General features: G+C 44.9%; 1 long non-coding RNA gene across 2 annotated transcripts; it reads left to right on the forward strand.

Moving 5' to 3' along the window:
• Positions 1-1,451: 1,451 nt before the first annotated feature.
• Positions 1,452-3,842, forward strand: LOC102028257. 2 transcript variants are annotated; one of them, XR_265200.2, is made up of 3 exons: positions 1,452-1,902; positions 2,715-2,835; positions 3,556-3,842. It is a non-coding gene; the product is annotated as an uncharacterized LOC102028257 (long non-coding RNA). The 2 variants fall into 2 exon arrangements; XR_001232605.1 differs by having other exon boundaries at positions 3,577-3,842.
• The last annotated feature ends 3,197 nt before the right edge of the window (positions 3,843-7,039 follow it).

Genomic DNA, 7,039 nt, shown 5'->3' on the forward strand with positions numbered 1-7,039 from the left:
AGTCCTAGAGTGTCACAGCAAGTGGAACAGGTCTGTTTTGGAGTCTGGAAGATTTCCAAGGCCAGACAATAGCTCCTTCACCCAGGATCCTCGAAACTGGGCTCAGATTACTCCCTGTCCTGATACCAGGAAATTTATTTTTAGATCAGAAAGCATGTAGGGAGGAGGAGGGCGGAGGAGGGGTCAGTGGAAAAGTGCTGGTAAATGGTTAGCAATTGCCCCTCTAGTAGGAAGGAAAATTGTTTAGAGGAGGTGTGATTGAAATATAAGGTGACTAGTTAAATTTTTTAAAATTATTACAATAAAAGACACAATGCCATTACCCAACCTTGTGCTTCCTCTCCCTTCAAACACACTTATCCCACTACCGTATATTCTTACCACTTTCTGAAGCAGTTCTAGAAGTCCTCTTTTATGAGTGTCTCTGAGATGTGATCAAAAACACAGTGAATGCTGCTGTCTAGCGCCATCCGACAGAAAGTCAGGCTTGTACAAACACGAGGGTGTGTCCACTGGATCTGGCACTGCAAGACTTCTGGCTCTTCTCCAAAGTCAAAACAACCATGAAAGGGAAACATTTTGAATTGATTCAGGACACAGAGGCAGCCATCACAACACAGCAAAAGACACGAAAAAGGACTTCCAGAACTGCGTCAGAAAGTGGCGAGAACAATGGGATAAGTATGTTTGAGGTAAGGGGGAGTATTTTGAAGGTTGAGGTGGATTAATAAATGATCAATTTGTAATGCCCAGCTGAACTGAATGAGCGCTGTGCTGGGTGTGGAAGACCACCTGAGGATTGTTACCAACAGCATAAAAGGAGAACTGGAAGGGAAGATGGTGTGCTGTTGATTCTTCTGGAGAAGCTTGTCACGCTGGTTTTCCTGATACAAACCCAGCTGTTCTCATCATTGGAGGAGCTCAGATTCTTGCTGTCGCAGAGGATGATTGTGATTCCCTTTGGAAGAGCTCTGGTCCTTACCTTGAGTGTCACTTCCTGGCTCCAGTGCAGATCTCTCAGATCTGGTGACACAGATCCTTCACACCGCTGGTGCAGACTTTCTAGTTTCCACCACTGACCTTTGAGCCCTCTCAGTGCAGATCCTTGATACAGACTTGCAGGAGACATTGTCATGGGCTCCAGGCCTCCAGCTGGATTTGTGCAGGACATTGCCATGGGACCCAGCCCTCAACTGGATTCTTTGGGTTTCTAGTGTATGGACAGATCGCTTGCACTCTTCTGCACTTGACTTTTTTGAGTGAATATTATAAAGTAATCCTATAAATTATGTGTTCTCTATTAAATCTATTCCCTGCAAACCCTGACTACAACAAAGATGATTAATGGCAATGTATCTTTTACTGTAATAAATTTTTAAATATTTAAACATTTACTGCATGTTTGATCACACCATGCATATGTTTTTTGTGCTTTAATATTTCAGCTAGAAAGGTGTGAAGCACAGCATCACAGATAAAAGGTACATACAGTATTCCTCACTGTGCAGACGATGTGGCCAGTGTGTCCTCACAAGACGCTTTCAAGGACTCGTGCCAAACTTTCGTGTCTGCAAACAGCCTCTAGGAGCCACTCAACTATGATTCCAACCTGCTCACTCTACTCCCAAAATCTGTTATTCAGTTGAATGTGATAGGCTCCTAGGTGATTTCCCACCCTGCCTTGCATCAGTTATGTGGATTGAAACAAAACCTCTCCCATTTCAGCATTGCCCATTGCAATAGTACCATCTTTTTAGCTTCTGTACAGTCGGAGGGATTGGAGTAGTGTGCAGTTCTACATTGCTTCACCATGGCTGTGATCCACAACTAGTTTGCAAAATCCCCGCAAAGTCAACAACTGATTCTGACAGCTGGTGGGAGCTGGCTGCAGCACATACTAGGGTAAGTGCCCCGCTGTGGTCATGTTGTGTTGGCCATGTCCTTGTCAACTTAGGGCTGCCCCATAAAAAGTACATTTCAGGGTTGTCTGTACTCTTCCAGACTTGCCATCAGTGTCACCATTGGCCATAGTCTGCCTAGTGTGAGAAGAGAGGAACATGTTGGATAAATGTCCTTCCCTGAAGTGCCTGGGTAGCTCCCCAAAACTGTCAGATGGATTTAGGAGAATCAGAAACATATTTATCTTACCACTCCCTGTCAAGCGGAACTCTTAAAGATGGGGAAAAGGGGTTCTTGCAATATACAAGGAAGATAGAGGCCCTTTTCATGGTCAGGCTGTACACACACACACACACACACACACACACTCAGAGCCCAGAGTGCATTGTCAAGCTCATTTAATTAGTATCCATTTTAGAACCAACTTCTAAATATTTCTTTTCTGAACGGCCCAAATCCGTCCGGCCAGCACTTTGGTATATGTGTGGAATCCACATTCAGTTAGTCTAAGCATCTGACTTCTGTCTTTGTAAATTCAGGGCCTTGGTCCAGTTAGCCTTCCAGCCAGTAATAACTGGGGAGGGCTCAAGGTTCCCCTGACTTCTCGTTTGACTTAGTTTGGGAATCTAGTCCATTTGGAGCACACAGGTGTCTGTCACCTTGCTTTCTGTTAATGGACAAATGAATTAGTGCAAACAGTAATACTGTATATATATCATTTCATGCATACTTTATATGATTTTATATAATAACATTGTATCTAACCATGTATAGCTATATATAATGAAAGTATGTATCTGTAAACCTCTGCGCAGCTGCTACACCACTCTGCATCCTGGAAGTGCCATCACTCAGGAGTGGAGAGGACTTGTCCTGCACAGGTGCTCAGCCCTTCACAGCCAAGTTCCAGGGCGGTGGATGGAATGTGAGGCCATGGTAAGGAGTGCTGTCCCAGACACGGGCATGCCCTATTCCTGCGTCAGACTGTATGTGTCGAGAGTGGCCACACATCTTGTGTGTAGCATGCACACACACACAAACACACACACACAGTGCTGTCTGGTCTCCCTATGGTTTCTGTACGCTCAGGCTGCATGCTCACACACACATGTGCACACATGAACACGTGTTCCCTCCCTGAGAAGTGTCCACAGTCAGCTGCTCACATACTTAGCTTTTGTGCTTGGACTGACTTATTTGATTTCAAATTCTGGAAGATACAGACTGATTCCTGAAGTCCTTGCAATTACAACTTACCTCCTTTTATAGCTTCCCTTCCCGCTTGCTTTTCTATAGCAGCATTTGTGGCCCACAGCTGTCCTTCCCAGCACTCAGTGATTTCTAATGGTCCCTGGGCTCGTGTCCACCCCGGAGCAGCTGGAACTGACTTACTTACGCCACCATAGCAACCTTCACCTAACTGTCAGGTCCTGTGTCCTCTTCCTGTGGGATGTGTGATGGGTTGCAAAAGAGGTGAAATCACCAGAAACATAAGGCAACTACAGTTGGGTACATTTGCCTAATTTGGTTATAAGAGCTTTACTATAACTAGCTATCTTGAAGTAACACATAAAAGAATAAAGAGGATAAGTAAAATTTAAATGCAGAAGTACAACAAGCGAATCATAAGATAATAACTATCATTTTGGAGTACAGGTTCTCATTTAACCCCTTCAGTGAGAAACAGAGGAGGAAAGAGCCAGAGAAGTGAAATGAGACACCAAGAGCCACATGACTCTGCAGGCCGATGGGAATCCGAGCCAGCATCTCCTTGTCCCATAGCCTGACTTCTGAGCCGTTACTCAGAAGGTCTTCATTATCCACTTACAGTGAATATTCCTAAAGTGAGTACCAAACTTCAAAATAGTGATAGTTTGATTTGGGACATTGTCTTGAAAAATTAAAGCAGAAGGTACACAAATAAATTTACTTTCTCACATATAAAGCAAACCTGTTTTTATTGCAAATAATAAATTACAATGGACTCAAATGTTTGTGGGGATTTTGGTAATCATTTTTTTCCACACAGTATTTTTTGTTTGTTTGTTTTTTGTCTTTTTGAGACAGGGTCTCGCTATGTAGTTCAAGCTGGCCTTGAGCTCACTTTGTAGCCCAGGCTGGTCTCAAACTCGAAAAGTTCCTCCTGCCTCTGTCTCCCAAGTACTGGGATTATAGGCGTACACCACCACACCTGGCCTTCAACATAATATTTTGTGTTGCTTGAGTTTCCTATCTCATTTGGAAATAGGAACATAAGGAAAGGCATATTTGTGAGTGTCCATATCAGATTCCAAAGTGCTTTCCTGGACATTCAGGGGATTTTTTTGTGCATCTGTGGTTACATCGTGATCCGCATGGCTTTCCTTTCTAGTGTCTGACTGAAGATAATCTGCACGTTTGTATGCCTGTGTGAGGGAGCAGTGGCCCTCCTATGTTACTTCCCTCCATTGGTCATCAGTTTTCATTGTGTCCAAATATACAACCTTGAGCAGTCATTATCACAGTAGACCTACTGTGGTAAGTTGGAGAATCAGTAGGAATCTCCCCCTTTCCCTCAGCCTTATACCTGACCAAAAGACTGAGTTTGGTCACATGATTTACTTTGACCAATGGAGCGTGGGCAAGGTGATGTCATCAGAAGTTTACATGACTCATGCTCTGTCCCTGACCTTGAGAAGACCCTGGTCCAAGTAGGACCAGAGGCATCTGGAGACTTCAACCTGATATCAGGCCACTTCTGCTCACAGAGCCATTACCATGCCCTGCTAGACTCACTCACAGGGGCCAAGCTATAGACCTGTAAGCGTGACAGCCCAAGCTAGGTTACAAAACCTGGCACAGCAACACGTCATATACCCTAAATGCTGCTTTCATGGGGAGGGGACTGACATCATTTCCTGGGTGCACCTGAGGAAAATTTCGTTCCCCTTAGAGCTCCACAGTTGTGGGGACTCTGGTAACATATACTGATTCTCTGGTTCTTCAAGTGCAGATCTACCCACTGGTTTACCTAAAAGTCCCACTTCCAATTGTCCTGGCCTCTCAGGAAGCCCTAGGCTGGTTGTCAGCCACTTCCACCTGGTATGTACTTTGTACCCAGCCTATCCCCAGAGCAGGTGGGGGAAGGGATGGGAAGATTAATCCCAAGGTCCCGCAGGAATTCTTACCCTGTGCAAAGATACTGTTGGCACCGGGTGCTGCCATGGCTTTAAATCTGAGTTTCTGAACTAGAGTGAAGAGAGAAAGGCACAGCTCCTTACTGAAATCAAGTATTAAAATTTGCTAAAGTGTCTCAAAAGGAGTTAGGTTGGTTGTGGTGTAACCTCCCCTGCACTTCCTACAATACCCCAAGCAAAAAAATTTTCCAATTATTGAGTAAGGGGGTGCCTGACAGGAGGGAGGGATGTCAGGCTCTGTTGAGTTCCAGAGGGAGGCTATCAGCCCCACATCCACGTGGATAGACCAGTGGCCCAGAAGTCCTGTTCCTTTTCTGGCAGAAGACCTGCCAAGGGGGTTGATCACAGCAGGGCTGAGCAGAGCCGCAGGAGCCTCCAGGCAGGGCTTTCTCTCACCTGGATTCAGCTGCAAAATGAACCTTTTGGTGAGAGAGTGACTCTCCCCAGTGTGTGGGCCTGACTGACTGGTGTGCTCTACTGCCATTCCCAGCTAAACGCTGGCCTTCGTCCTGTTTAGATCCAAGAGAAAGAGCAGTGACTGAAATCACTATTTGGAAATCAGCCTATTTGGATTCTGGCAGAATCACAGTCCACGGAGGAATCTTTGCTGACCCTGTCCCCCTAGAAGAAAGTGGCCGTGCTTTCCTTGTCAGTCCTGTGGGCTGATCACAGAATGCAGAGATGGCTGTGGGGTCACGGTATGGTTCAGAAAATTTGGTCAAAATCTGCATCTTTCCTCTCTGTTTCCCCCTGGTTGTTATCTACTGATTTAGCAGTGCTGGTTTTGTGAAGAAACACAAACCTCCCATCCCAGCAGGGGCCAGAAGTGTCTGGGAGACACTGCAGGAGGCAACAGCAGTGAGGAAAGGTAAAGCTGGCTCTGATCTAAGGTGAGGAAACCTGATGGCTGGCTCTGCTCCAGGGCATGGGCGAGGCCATTAGGAGCTGTCCTTCTCCCTCCACAGAAGTGTGAAGATTGGTCTAGGTTTGACCTGAAAATTGGAGGAAAGTTTTAGAAACCCATCCAGGGGCCGGGGATATAGCTCAGCGGCACAGGCATCTGCCTGGCAAGCACAGGATCCTGAGTTCAGTTCCTGATACCAAAGAAAAAGAAACCTATCCAGAAGAGCTTTTAAAAAAATTAATTCTATTGAATTCTCTAACATCACTGTTTGGCTTAAGAAAAGCTGAACTGGGGCTGGGGCTATAGCTAAGTGACATAGCACCTGCCTGGCAAGTGCAAGGGCCCAAGTTTGATTCTGGTACTAAAAAAAGAAAAAAAGTTGAAATGATAAATACCTGAGGTGATGATGCAATATTGAGTTTTACTGATCAATAAGCTTTGAAGAAATTAAGATTCACTATTAATAATTGCCCTTGTGGTGACTTTGGTCCCTCAGGAGGATCCCCACTGCCATCTCCTTGGTGTTCCTTTGCTTGCTTCTTAGAATACTCATTGCATGAGCTTTGCACTCATTTCTGGCATAGCTCAGTGTATTTAAGTGGAGAAATACTGTGTGTGCCTGGTGACACTCCTGAGAGTCACCTGTCTGCTGCTTGTGGATGTAGTTGGTTCATTTTCATGGTTATAGTTTTTCCCATTGCATATATGTTCATTAGTATTCTCTGGAGTAGAGCTCAGAATTTCTCTTTCTTAGCTACTTGCAGCTAAGTGATGTTGACTTAGGGCTTCATGTGGACTTTGGAACCAGCCCCAGGGTGAAAATGAGAGAGAAAAAGAAAACATGAATATTTCTACTAAATTCAGGGATGGTTGTGTAACAGGAACACATTATTGAAGGGAGAATGTAGAACAGGGCCCATCAAAGTAAACAGGAAAATTTAAAACAGGTTTTCATGTCTGAACACAGTAAGTAGATGTTGAGATAAATTGAGTAGCATCAAATCTCTACCATCCACTGCTTACCTGGGGGCTTCTTTTACTACTACAGATTCACTAATAT

This window comes from Chinchilla lanigera, unplaced genomic scaffold (genome assembly GCF_000276665.1).
Source record: "Chinchilla lanigera isolate Chin_1 unplaced genomic scaffold, ChiLan1.0 scaffold00530, whole genome shotgun sequence".
NCBI lineage: Eukaryota > Metazoa > Chordata > Mammalia > Rodentia > Chinchillidae > Chinchilla > Chinchilla lanigera.